The sequence below is a fragment of the Molossus molossus genome, unplaced genomic scaffold (assembly GCF_014108415.1).
Source record: "Molossus molossus isolate mMolMol1 unplaced genomic scaffold, mMolMol1.p scaffold_m16_p_3, whole genome shotgun sequence".
NCBI lineage: Eukaryota > Metazoa > Chordata > Mammalia > Chiroptera > Molossidae > Molossus > Molossus molossus.
Genome location: NW_023425366.1, coordinates 65,074,349 through 65,089,301, shown reverse-complemented (window position 1 = coordinate 65,089,301; position 14,953 = coordinate 65,074,349).

Sequence of the window (14,953 nt, the reverse complement as noted above, 5' to 3'; positions counted from 1 at the left end):
CTTCCCCTCTAGATTAATGGCCTCATAGCAGATCCTCAAGGTGAGACACACACCCCTCACTAAAGGCGATGTTACTTATGCTAGACAGTGTTTTGACAATATCCAACACTTTCATAGACATCCTTAAATAAATTTGAGTACTTAGATACGTGAGTGTCTTTACTAATAGATGTCTTGCCTGATTATGTAATCATCTTTTTTCCTTCTATTAAAAATGATCAGTTAAATGAAAGGAAGCAAGCGCTGCATGGCCAGGGACAGGTGGGTGAGAGCCCCGCTGCAATGTTTGGGGTTTAAGGTGAGAGAGTTACAAAGAAGCGATCTGTTTTAAAAGTGCTTACTTTTTGGTAAACTAAGCCTCGACTCTCCATGGCCACACTTAAAGTCACAAGTGCATAACTTTTAGCTCTTTCTCTCAATCTGTCTCCAAACTATGAAATAGGGACAAAAATAATCCTGGCTTCTTTGGCACGAGGCTCTGAAGGGATAGTGCCCATAAAGCTCTTAACACATAGCAAACATGAAATTATTTTTTTCCTCTTTTTCCTCCTTCTATTATTAAGATTAATTTAAACATGTACGTGGAATAGGTGTACCATAAGGTAAATTTGTATTAATGCAATTGGCCCCAAATGTTTGATCTTAGTCGAACATAACACGAGAAGAAAAATAATTAAGGAAATTCTACCTAGCACGAAAAAATTACAGCAAAATGAATTTGGTCCTCAAAAGTCCTGACTCCTTATTTGTAGGAAAGACTCACCCCGAGGCAGCGATACTCCCTGTGCAGCTTGTGAACTGCTCACCACGCTTAACAAGCGGTTTGTGGTGCATTGTAGCCTGATTTACTGTGTGTGCCCTGTGTGTGCGCTTCTCCCCTCAGAAAGGAGCTTCAAATCAAATGTGTAGGTTCCACTCTCTATATCTTAACACATGGCACGTGGCAGTTCTCACCGCGTGCATTGAGTACCTGGCACCTCAAGGTTATGCCCTCATTCTCTTTAACAATCGTGTGGGGTGGCTATGGGCACCCAGCTTCATGGTAAGTGGTTAAAATAAGTTATAAATGTAAACATTTGACACAAGCAGTAACAGGGGAGGGAGCTGAGCATCACCACTGACGTTATGAGCAGGCTCCTGTTGCTGGGCTCCCATCAGAGCGATAAGAAAGCTTTACCTATGTAGACTGCAGTGCTTCAAAGCTGGAGGGAGAAAGGTAAAAATGATGTGTGTGTGTGTGTGTGTGTGTGTGTGTGTGTGAGAGAGAGAGAGAGAGAGAGAGAGAGAGAGAGATTCCACTGGTTTTAAAGGAAGGGATCACTTTTGTTTTGTTGGTTTCCATGTACACAGAGGGCGTTCTGAAGGCCGTCTTCTGTGCACTGTGCTCATGGGAGCTGTATTTCTCCCTCCTTTCAATGCAGGTGCTTGGGAGAGAGGGGCAGATGGGTGATCTGAATCTCACAGAGACCAGCCTTTTCTGATTACATTTTTAACCTATTTGGTTGGTTCACACTGTTCGGCTCCTCATTTTCATTTTCAGTCAATTTCTCTCCACAATTTTTCCCGTCACTCCCTCCACACTACTAATTTCATGAGAGCTGCCATCCTACCCCGCGTCCTTGGGCTAGCTGTGCTAACATGTTTAAACATGATTACCCTCTATTAACGTAGGAGACACAAAGCTTCAAGAACCACACACCTCTTAATTCGCTCTAGTTCCACAGGGCGACCTCAACCCTGGAAACAGAAAATGAGTGGGCTCCTTGGGATTTTCCTGCTCGGTGGAAAGTTTTGCTTTACAGGATCTTCTTTAAGTTGCATTCCCATCCATATCCCTGTCTATCAGGCACCATGAAATACCCCAATAATCAAAGAATATTTCCTGTTCACAGATGATGATGGATTTACTTTCAGCAATGTTTGTGACATACTTCGTTCAGAAAAACAAGGGGATTTTGACATCATTATGGTGGTATTTTCCCCCATTCCATTCTTGAGAATAATACTCTTTCAGTGTGGTATTCATTTATTGTCTTATTCAGTAAATATGTGCCAAGAGCTGTGGTAGGCACTCAAGAAAGGGTGGGATCGTCTGAGACTCCCCCTCGGGGAGTCAGAGTTAAGGTGAGCACTGCAGCAGTTCAACCCTGTCCTGAAAGGTCTAAGATTTCATAATATTTAAATATATAACATAAACACACAGATCTGATACTTGATATATACTGCTTATTTTAGAAAGATTTGATGTGGGTTACATATATGCAATAAGACATTAAAATAAAGCTAAAATACTACAGGCCATAGAAAGGAGTAGAGGAGATTACTGGATCTGAAATCTAAGCTAAGGATAGTTTCTGCAATTGCACTTTAAATTCAGTTCCTGTGCAGGTCACAAAGGCCAATAAAGAAATTCCATGAATCATGTAGTATTCATTTTCTAATAAAATAATATATGCCGGTTGGTAAGAAGAAAATGTTCCCGGAAATAAACTCTAACAGGAATCTAATCCCAGATTGCTATAATAAAAGAAAATATCTTGAATCATGGCCATTAGAGAAGATGAAGAAAATGTATTCATATGGTCATTTCTTATAGTGACCCTTGGTAAAAATCAAGAGAATAATACTATAGCAATTATATAAATGTGTTTCCACAGTGAGTAAAATGACATGGTCACCAAGCTGCTGGAACCTGCTGTTTTGTTGCAACTGGAGGCAGCGGGTGTGATGCCCATGCTTTATGGATGGGTATGCATCTGCAAATCAGCATTTCTTAGATGACTTGATTGAAAGAGCTCAAGCCCAAGTCCCTGCAGACAATGTTGATACCAGTGCCACCCTACATAGGCCCATGATGCTGTGGCTGTTCCCAAAGAGTGGGCCGGTCCTTCACCTTTCTGACTTTCACCCACACCAGTGCCCTGGCAGCTGCCTCAGTCTACCCAGCAACTATCCCACCCTCGCTTCTCCTCACCAGCAATGCTCTTCTACCTGCTGTTGGGACTAATGTTGGGGCATCATAGTTGACTTGTGGCCGAAATGAGTGGAGAATTTGGAAGTATTTTATAATGTTAATAACCACACCCTGGCTGGTGTGGTGCAGTGGTTAGAGCATTGGTCCATGGACCAAAGGGTTGAGGGTTCAATTCCCAGTCAATAGTGCATGCCTGGCCTGCAGGTTTGATCCCTGGTCCCAGTCAGGGCAGGAGACAACCAGTCAATGTGTCTCTTTCACATTGATGTCTCTCTCCCTCTATCCTGCCCCCTCACACTCTCTTTAAAAATCAATGAAAAAAGATCCTTGGGTGAGGATTAACAATCAATCAATCAATCATCAACAAATAAATAAATAATGTTAACAACCAGGATGGTGATGCCAGTACACATCCATGTTCCCTGATAAGCATGCCATCTCCCCTCCCACTGAGCTCAGGACTGCATAGTTTCTCTGCTCACGGACATGTATCATATACATTTCTCATCTTTTCTACAGATTATAACAAGGGTTGTGTCCTTGTCTGGCTTGATATCTGGACCCCACAGCCTTAAGCACAGTCCCTCATACTCACTAAAATATCTGTAAGAAGAATACATGAATGAGACAGTTGGCCAAGTCCTTTGGGTCTATGAACATGGGTGGAAACAGGTGAGGTGTCTCTTAATGTTTTCAATGCTGTTAATTTTAGCTACACTGAGAACTTGAAGTAGTTTGGGATGATTTTTTATATCTAATTATAAAGTTATAAAGATTTTGGTCTTGAAGGCAAACACATGGGAAAAACAGATAAAATCAGGCCCTAGTCCTTGAAGTAGTTTTTAAGGTTGAGTGCCAGCAGAAATCTTATATTTACTAAGAAGGCCACTTTAAGAAGCCAGTAGGCTTCTCCCTTCCAGCTTGATTATAAGTACGGTCACCATATAATTCATTGTCCAAATTAGGACACTTTTGAGGGTGAAAAAGGGCACTTTTAATAATTATGTCAGGGTCACGGGCATTAGCTAAGATTGTCCTTGGGCAAATGAGGATGCATGGTCACTTAGTTATAAATAAATTTTTATTTTATGAATCATTGGTTGCCAGTGTGACAATCTGCCTTTCATTTCCTTCAGTGGCCACAAAAGAGGCAAGAAATGATACACACAGGACATTTTACATTTTCCCAAATTGCTTCTTTTTTTTTTTATGTATGCAAAAGATGAGGCTCTTTCCTTTATTTTCAATCCCACCCCAAAGCACAATCTCAATTCCTAGGCATACAATAGAATGAAAGAATATGGCATTCTTTTTCATACTAGAATATGGAAGATTAAAAATGGACATGAAGTGTTGTCAAGCCAAGTAGCTTGTTAAATTCTCAGAAAAGAAAATTACTTCCCAGTAGATGCCACTTTTAATTGTAAGCTTCAAAATTTGGTAAGATTCTGATGGAGAGGAGGGGATCAATTTTGGTAGAATACTCATTCATTGGGAGAGATATTTGTTCTTGGCTTAGAGGAACATGGGAGCAGGCTGAATGACTAATATGAAATAAAATAGAAGCCTAAACACATGGGGGGACAATTCTGGCCATCTGAGTGATCAGTTATTTGCTTGCAATATGAAGTGTCTGGATTTATCACAGTAATATTCTTATTTGTTTCTGTAGACCCATGCAGGTCTCATTATAGCTATGCTGATGGCCTTGTCATCACTGCTGATGATCACAATTCTCTTTGTTGGCCTTATGTGACTCAGTGGCCTTCAATAATTGAGGATGGAACATGGCATTAAGTGCTGAGGATAAAGCAAGTGTCTATAGTGGGACCTTTTCTCCCATAATAAGGAAGTAAAAGTTTGTCAGAAATTATCAGTAGGTTTCCTTAGCACATTAAAAGGAGTGGAAATAAAGGGACCCTCTCTGCCTCCATAAATTACAAAGGAGTATCCAATTTTCTCATCTTCACCTTGTAATTTGGACTGGAAAAATCTCTTGTGCATAAACTGCCTTTCCCGAATCTACCACAATTAATCCAGAAGAGAAGTGGGAATGGGTAGCAGTTATTTTTTTAAAAATTTTGTTGTTAATTAAAAAAACAATTATCAAGGATTTCTAATTACTTTATAAGTGCTGTATGGCCTGTACCTGCTCCTCAGCAAATTAGTAAGATAATGCTGGAAACATCTTATTAAGCAGAATTACTCTTTCTCCTCTTCCAGATCCACACATCTACTTAATAGGCCTCTTCTTGTGCAACACCTTTGCGAAACATTGATATCTATTTGGTTATCTCACTGCTATTAGGATTGTGCATTGGTTTCTAAATGTTTTTTTACCCAGGACCTAATAAATTGATGGGCTATGCTAGGGTGAGTAGGGACAGACACCGACTCTTCATAAGGTGTGTAAAGATGTTCCTTAGAACAAATGATTGTTCTGGAAATAATAAAATCTTTCTGCTGTAGGGAACAAAGAGTCATTGAAAAGTTAGTACCTAAAAGGAAACAGAGCCTTGAGGTCCACAAAGGGTCCCTGAGGTAGAATGGGAATATCTGTAGTCAGGAGCTGACAAGTGAAAGACTAGAACCAAAGGAGAGCCAATAGAGAGAGCCGGCAGAGAGGGCACTGGAATGGGAGAGGTGACCATGTTCTAGACATCAGATGGGTGTGAAACACGCTGCTCAAAGACCTGGACAAGTGGGGATTCTTCTACTTGAGAGTTTCATTGTCAGGATCTGCAGCCCATCCTTTTGAATTTGAGCAGAACCAAGTTGAGAATGAGGAAGCGTAATAGAGGAAATGTATTATGTTAAAATATAGGAAATCATGATCTTATCATTTAAAATAATCATTGAGAAGACCATTTACATCATATAGTACATACTAGAATGATGTGATATTGGACCTTGAATATGAAGTTAAGATGTATTCAAAGTTGTTTTGCATTTTCTAAATTTGAAGTGACTTTCATTTAAACTAAATATATTTTTACTCTTTTGTATAGCAGTTCACATACAATTAATGGTGACAGTGCTTGTTGTGATTATTTTTTCTTTGTTAGTTCACTATTCAATAGTTATAGAAGCTGTGCCAAGGTCACAATTTTGTTATACCAAATTGTTATATGGGGTTTGCTAGCTTGTCCAGCAACACAGCACATATATGCAGGGGATCTGGGATTAGGCCACAAATTTCCTCCCCTCTTGCCTTTATCTGCAGTAATCAGTCTACCATGCCCTCACAGATATTACCAGTCTGCAAATGCTTGGATGTCACATCTGCCAAGCCACTTCCTATTTACCAGAATGAGAGCCTCATTGTGGTATGCATTGCTCATACAATATTTGTGAAGTATTGAGGAAAAGCTATGGAAATCCTTTTATCTGTAGGATTAAATAAATAAAAACAATTCATCATGAACAAATGGTACTGGTAGGGATTTTAAGGGAATACTGGGACACAATTTGAATTTTCTGTTAGATTCAGAGAAATTTCACAAAGTGAATAAAATTTAAAAGTTATAAAATGAGCCCAATGACTAAAAGTTAAAGGATTTGGGATTATCAGGCAGGAAATGAGAGTTGAAAGTTGTTAACAAATGACTTTCAGTAAGACAGGATGAGTAAGTGGCGGGAGGCCATGACAAGCCTCATTCCAAGCCTCGTTGGGGCTATTGAATTGCCGCAGTGGTAGATGGACGTAGGCGACCCAGAATGCTTTCTTTGTGCCTGAACACAGTTGGGAGGAGTTTATCCCCATTTTGGTGAACTGCAGAGCTGGGAGCGGGAGAGCAGTGGCCGAGCAGGACAGAGATCTGATGGGCAGCCAGTGTACCAAGACTGGGGAAGCATGGGCTCTGGGCAGACAGGTAGTGAGAACTCCTCCTGGGCATCCAAGGAATGTTCCAGTGGACTGTACAAGTTGCTGGTGAGACAGGAAACTCATGTCACAGTAATTTGGTGCATATAGCAATAAGCTCCTAAGATTCCTGGGAGCAGTAACAACAGAACTGTCTGCCACTGTGGTATAAGTGTTTCCCCATTGTACTCAACCTGGGGACCTCAAGCAACATGGGTTTAGTTATCACCAAAGTTACCTGAAATGTGTGTCAAATGAAAAGTGAAGGGAACACACGACATATCGGATTCTCTTACTTAGTTTATCTGAGGCTGATCAACTCATGTACATTTTCTGGAGTGTACTTTGTTTCCATCCTTTAATTACAAGTCCTTTAAGTATTTTTCCAGGAAGCCTCCACCCTAAAATTCCATCCCATTATCACACGTACATGTCTTTATTTCACATAGTGATATCCATCAGGTCATCCTTCCCTATGGGCCTCCATCCTCTCTTCTTTGGTTCCTTCTTTATTACTCTAAATTACTCTGGACACAATAGAATGTCAATAAATATTTATTTAATAGATTACTGAATTTAAATTTTTCTCTTCACTATATCTCCTCTAAAAAAGAGTGGTTTTCTTATAAATATAATGTTAATTGTTAAAACTTTTGAGATTAAAATTTATAAAGAACCACAGAAGACTCCAAATAGCCTCATCAGCAATCTTGAGAAAGAAGAACAAAGTTGGAGGTATCACACTGCCTGATATCAAACTAAACTACAAGGCTATAGCAATCAAAGCAGTGTGGTAGTGGCATAAAAACAGACACATAGATCAATGGAACAGAATAGAGAGCCAGAAGTAAACCCATGCATATATGGTCAATTAATATGTAACAAGGGTGGCAAGGACATACAATGGGGTAAAGACAGTCTATTCAATAAATGGTATTAGACAGACATATGCAAAAAATAAATAAAACTATATCACTTTCTTACACCATATACAAGAATAAACTCAAAATGGATTAAAGACTTTTAAATGTAAGCTGGGAAACAAACAAACAAACAAAAAATCCTAGAAAAAAACAGGCAGTAGAATCTCAGACATTTCTTGTAGCAATATTTTTTTTTTCCTGATATATCATGTTAGGCAAAGGAAATAAAAGAAAAAAAAACAAAAAAAACAAACAGCACTATAGCAAACAAAAAAGTTTTTTTTGCACAGCAAAGGAAACCATCCACAAAATGAAAGTCAACCTACTGAATGGCAGAACATATTCATCAATGATACATTTGTTAAGGGGTTAATATCCACCATTTATAAAGAACTCATACAACTCAACACCAAAAAACCCCACAAACAATCTAATTAAAAATGAGCAGAGGATGTGAATAGACACTTCTCCAAAGAGGAAATACAAATTGTCAATGGACATGTGAATAAGTGCTCAATGTCACTGATCATCAGAGAAATGCAAATTAAAAATACAATGAGATATTACTTCACACCTGTCAGAATGGCTACCATCAAATCAACAAACAACGAGTATTGGCAAGGATGTGGAGAAAAGGGAGCCCTTGTGCATTGTTGGTAAGAATGCATATTGGTGTAGCTAATGTGGAAAACAGAGTGGAGTTTCCTCAAAAATTTAAAAATGGAACTGCCTTATGATTCAGCAATTCCACTCCTAGGTATGTACCTGAAAAAGCCCAAAGCACTAATTGGAAAAAATAAATGTGCCCCTGTGTTCATTGCAGCAGTGTTATTTACAATAGCCAAGATTTGGAAGCAACTCCAGTGCCTATCAATAGACAAGTGGAAAAAAAAGTAGTGGTACATATATTCAATGGAATTAGTCAGCCATAAAATAGAATAAAATCTGACCATTTGTGACAGTATGGATGGACCAAGGTGGTATTATGCTAAGTAAAATAATTCAGAGAAACACAAATACCATATGATTTCACTTGTATGTGGAATCTAAAAAACAAAACAGATGAACAAACAAAATTAGAACAGATTCATTAATACAGAGAACAGACTGATGGTTGTCAGAGGGGAGAGGATTTGGGACTGGGTGAAAAAGGTGAAGGAATTAAGATGTACAAATTAGTAGTTAGAAAATAGTGCTGCTATGAACAAAAGGGTATATATATTCTTTCTGATTGGTGTTTCAGGCTTCTTAGGATATATTTCTAGAAGTGGGATCAGTGGATCAAATGGCAGCACTATTTACAATTGCTAAGATCTGGAAACAGCCCAAGTGTCCATCAATAGATGAGTGAATAAAAAAGCTGTGGTACATGTACACAATGCAATACTATGCAGCTGTAAGAAAGAAAGATCTCTTATCCTTTGAGACGACATAGAGGGACCTGGAGAGTATTATGCTAAGTGAAATAAGCCAGTCAGAGAAAGACAAATATCACAAGATCTCACTTATTTGTGGAATATAATGAACAAAATAAGCAGATGAATAAAATAGACCCAGAGACATAGAAGTAGGGTACAGACTGACAAACGTCAGGAAGGGGGGGCAGGGAGGAGCAAATAGATAAGCCAAAGAACTTATATGCATGTATGCATAATCAATGGACATAGACAACAATGCCAGGGGCAGAGCAGGGGGTGGAGGAATCTGGAGGAGGGTGTCAATGGAGGAAAAAGGAGAAACATCTGTAACAAAAATAAATTAATAAAAAAAACTTAAGAAAAAAAAAGTCACAGGCAGGGATGTAAAGTACAGCATAGGGAATCTAGTCTATAATATTGTAATAACTATGTATGGTGCCAGGTGGGTACTGAAAATATCAAGGGGAACACTTTGTAAAGAATATGCTTGATTGTCTAACCACTATGCTGTACACCTGAAAGTAATACAAAATAATATTGAATGTAAACTGTAATTGAAAAATAAAATTAAAAACATTTTTTGAGATTAAAAAATAGATTGTCTTCTCAATGTAAGCATAGTTTGTTGTTGTGGATTTTTCATTACATCAGGAAAAATATTTTAGAGATATCCTTTTTAGCCAAATAGTGTATCATATTAAAATAAAATGCACTGTAAAAATTAGTAACTTGTCTATGGTGCAAAGGCATTTAATAGGTGTCTTGTTCTCTTGAGAGTCCATGAATGTGTGCTGCAATAATGTAGGGTGGAGTAAGTTCAAACTTGTTTTGTCCAAATAGAGGATTTCCTTCAAAATGCACTTATTATAGGGATAATAAGACCTCTTCCACTGACTGTTGTTTATTGTGACTCTCAAATAATTGATTTAATTCCTTTGTAAGGTGTCAAAGTCCATACAAGTGTTAGAAGGTAAGGATTCCTCATTCATTCATTTATTCATTCAAGGCATTTTTGAGCCCTCGTGTGCATGAATGCCAGGGCGCGTGCCATGGAGGACTCAAACATACACAACTAACTGTGTGTGCCCTGCTCTTTAAACAAACACCTTTAACATCCAAAATTGTTAGTCCAAGTATAGACAGTCTTACAGGTTAACCAACTATCAAATAAGAGAGGAAAAGTTTTGAAAAATGCAGAGAAAAGGCAAGTCTCAGGAAGGAGGGGGTCTTCAGGCAGTTAGGAAAACTTTCAAGCAATGATACAGCTATAAAGCTGCAGATTAAGCCAACAAGGAAGAAAAGCTGGTGGTACTCAAAGTAAACTATCTTCCAATGCATAAAGGCCCATACTCTGTAAGAAACATTAGATTCATTCTGTGGGTGGTTGGCTCCAAGGGGGCAGAGTATGACCAATAAGGGAAAATTACAAAACCACCAATTTTAGTATATTACAAAGGAGAAATTTCTAATGTGCTAAGCTATCCAAAACTAGAATTGGATGCCTGAGGGGTGATGAGTTTTCTGTCACTGGAAGAGTTCAAGCACAAAATGCATTAGCTCTTGCTTGAGCTGGAGGCTTTTAAGGTATTTTCCAATGCTGATATTCTGATTGAATGATTTTACTCTCAAAATTGGTCTCACTAAGCTGTAAGAACCCCCTCTCCCCCTGCCCTCTTTGGACCCTCTTTCCAGCTCCCTTCTCCCCAGAAGGTGGTGAAGTAAAGTGAAGAATAAGATTCCTTTCATATTAATTCTACTATTAAGCACGGAGGGATTCTCCTTTAAGATGAGTTTCCTGTTAAGAATAAACTGGGGTCACAGATTTATGTTTTTACTTATTTTTACTTTCATTATAAATGGAAACATAAGTGTTTAATATGGTGCCCATATCATTTCATTTTATTTTCTAAATGTAGGTGCATAGGAATGAAGTGAGTCTATTTTGCCTTGATACAGCAATTGGTTTTCCTCCTCTGTTCTCAATCAGACAGTTTTAAATTTTGGTTAGGCATGTAAACACACTGTGATGGACGACCTTAATAAATAAGTATTACAGTGGCTCTGCTTGAGCAGTCCCTCTTCATCTTTATCTTTTTTGTTTAAATCCTGTGGGGTCTCAGAATGCTCTTTATGGAGATCAAGAAGATTAAGCAAAATTAGCTCTCAACTACATAATGGGCTTCCCTCTCCTGGCATGTGTCTCCCGTCTCTGCACACAGTGACTTTCCCTGATATCAACATATCAACAGGAGATTCTCAGATGGGGGAGCGGGGGCTGTTATGTTCCGGGTGAGCAAGGCACGCCATGGGATTTCAGCATTCTCTTTCATTTCTAGCAGTGTATATGCTTAAATTGGAATCCAAAATGAAAATGATAAGTAAATCAGCTGGCTACTCAAAGATACCTCCAAATTCATCCATCTCCCAGGGCAGACTGACCTGTTTCATCTCAGAGGGAGGGGTAGTTGTCCTAGTATTGAGAACATCTAAATAACAGCTTCATAAACATATGATACCTTAAAAGCTGTTATTTTCAGGGAGAACTATGCTTCCCCCATGTCACACAGTGAAATTCATGCTGTTTATAAAGTTCTCCAGAGAGAGACTGGCTTACTCATGGGCAGAGTTAGCAGCTGCCTACATGGAATTATTTGAGGATCAATGAGAGGCCCCCATGCTTTAAAATCCATCTCCCTCATCAGTCTGCAATGGTGCCTGAAATTTCTACCATTACTGTCATTTCTTAAAAGCTTTTAAGAGGACATATGCCCTATTATCTTGAGGGAGGTAACATTAATTAACTATATACCATATTAGAAAGGATGAGTTTTCTTGTTAATAACCTCTTACAACCATTGACACCCAGAAAAGATCAAGGCTGTGAAGAAATAGAAGCAAGGGCAGGTAAGTTTTAACAGAGAAGGAGAAGATGTTGATTCGTAGTGGGTGTACGGACAGGGTATTATTCATGTTTTATTGTGGTAGGTGGGGGTTCTAATGTGAGGATAACCATTGAGGAGAGAGAGGCACTGGGTATTTTGTTGAAGGTAATGGGGTGTGTGCATGGCCCCCAAATGTTGCCCTACCCATCCCAAAGGAGTTCATGGTCTTAATAATCACTTGTAATTTCAAACAAACTTAAATGCTATTACTAGAGGGTGGAATATATGTCTTTAATTCCACATCAGTGGAAATGGAGAACTGGTCATAATAATTTGTATGGAAAAATTTCACTAATTTAGAGGATGTTTATTCATCCATTAGCTATTAGATCTATTGGCTAAATAACCATTTTTCTTTAGTGGTTTCTTCAGAAGTATTACTTAAAAATATTTGGCCCACTCACACTATAAAGCATTTATGGTATTTAATTAGAATTCAAGAATTTTAAGAGCTGGAATTGATTGTTTGAGATCTCTTCATTCAACCCCATTACTTTAGAGATAAGAAACTGAGACACATTGTAATAAAATATCTTTATTTATTCCTTTATTTAGTGAGAATTGACAATGTGCTAGGCACAGGGATACAGTAGTGAGCAAATACAGATAATATTTTCCTTGTGAAACTCACACTTTAGTGAGGGAGGAAAATATTCAAACTTGATTAGAAAAACGAATCAACACAAAAATACGTAGAAAAGTAAAAGCTGTATTATTAAATGATATGTTTCATGAAAATGTATTGTATGGGAACTTGATCCCAGTACAGATGGTATTAGAAAAACTTCCTGACAGAAATAATGTTTGAATTAATATCTGAAGGTGAGTAGATGTTCACTAAGCAAATAGAAGAAAGGAGAAAGAGAGGTCTAGGCTATGGGTAGAGAATGTACAAAGGCTATGTCGCAGGGAGCCATGATATGCTTAAGGAATTCACAAAAGGTCTAGGTGTTTGAGGCTCAGAGAGTAATAGGGAGAGTGTCACTCTTTTTAATAAGAGGTTGATCATGTAGGGCTTTGGGACTTTGGACTGTACTCTAGGAACAGTGCATAGAAGAGACAGTAGCAGAATACATGTGAGTGAAGAGGCTAGAACAGTGATGCAGAAGTGAGCGGGATATTATTCAGTTTCTATTATGGCAGGTATAGAGCTTTGGTAGAGTGGCATTACATCTAAGCTCCTTGATTAACAAGAGTATATTCGTTTTACTTAGTATGTATTTGTTGCTATTTGAACTTTCCATCATTCATTTATTCCACAACCAGTTTCTGTGATCTTGGTGAAGCTGACTAGAGCCTCAGCTCCGAGGACAGTATGTGATTCAGATCGGACCGATGAGACCCTCGGATTCTCTTGAGATCATACAATTGGTTCAGGAGTGGGCATGTGATTTCATCATAGCAAATGAGATGCTAGGAGACTATTGCTAGGATTTCCAGGACAGAGAAAAATAGTGAAACAGGACCCGCTGGAGTTATTTAAACAATAGGTAGAGAAGAAACTGAAGCCAACAGCAGAAACTGATGTGAGAAAAATGCACCCAGATGACATAGTTTGAGCTTTGAGGGCAATCATGCAGAAGTCAACCATGCCTTGACATTTTCAGTTATGGGAATCAATGTTAGAGCTGGCTTTTGTTAACTTACTTATGGGACATCGCCTAGAAAGAGGAAAGCTATGATTTTCAATACAACCTTTAAAAGAGAATAATTTCATTATAAAATAAGCTACTCTAAATTCATTTGGGTTGAACATTAGGAATTTTAGTATGAAATCACTTTTAAGCTGAAAAAGATCCAATTTTCATGTGATCTTTTATTTTAAATAGAAGTGCTTTTCTATAAAATAAACACATAATGGGAATGTTTTTATCATATAATATCTAGATAAATGGTATTTATTAAATCTCATGTCATTAAGGGAAAATAGTCGAGAAATATTTCTCAAATAATATGACATATGGCATGCAATTAATTTCATGCTTTTTAAAAATACCTGTTCCTTTGCTAATTAATAAATCATTGTAATCTCTATTAATACATTTTGGCAATTATTTTTTATGTTGTTTACTTATGTAATTTATGAATAGTCTCTGCTTTTGTTCTCTCACTTGTCTTAGTTAATCCAGATAAATGATGCATACTATTTCTTTAAATTCTGTGGCCTGGCCACTGTGGCTCAGTGGCTGAGCATCGACCCATGCACCAAAAGATCGCCGGTTCAATTCCTGGTCAGGGCACAGGCTCAGGTTGTGGGCCAAATCCCCAGTTGGGGGCATGCAGGAGGCGGCCAATCGATTTTCTCTCTCATTAATGTTTCTCTCTCTCTCTCCTTCTCTCTCTTTCTCTTTCTCTCTAAAATCAATAAAAAAAATTTTTTTGTGGGCAGTATTTAAAGATTTTTATATTCTTTGTGAACAAATAGCTTAAGAGTTTGCAGACTATAATATTTGTTTAAAAATATTATTATAAAATGTAATTTAAAAAAGTAAGATAAGGCATTTGTGGGGAATTTTGGAACTGTGGAAGTCTTTAATTGAGCTTTACAAAATTAAATAAGCCCTGGCCAGTTCTGCTCAGTGAATAGAGCATTGCCTGTGGGCCAAAGAATCTCAGGTTTGATTTCTGTCAAGGGCATGTACCTGGGTTGCAGGGTCAATCACCAGCCCTGGTCAGGGTTGTGCGGGAGGCAACCAATCAATGTGTCTCTCTCATGTTAATGCATCTCTCTCTCTCTCTCTCTCCATCCCTTCTACTCTGTCTAAAATTCTATGGAAAAATATCCTTGGGTGGTGATTAACAACAAAAAAATTAAATAAAATTCCATTTTACCT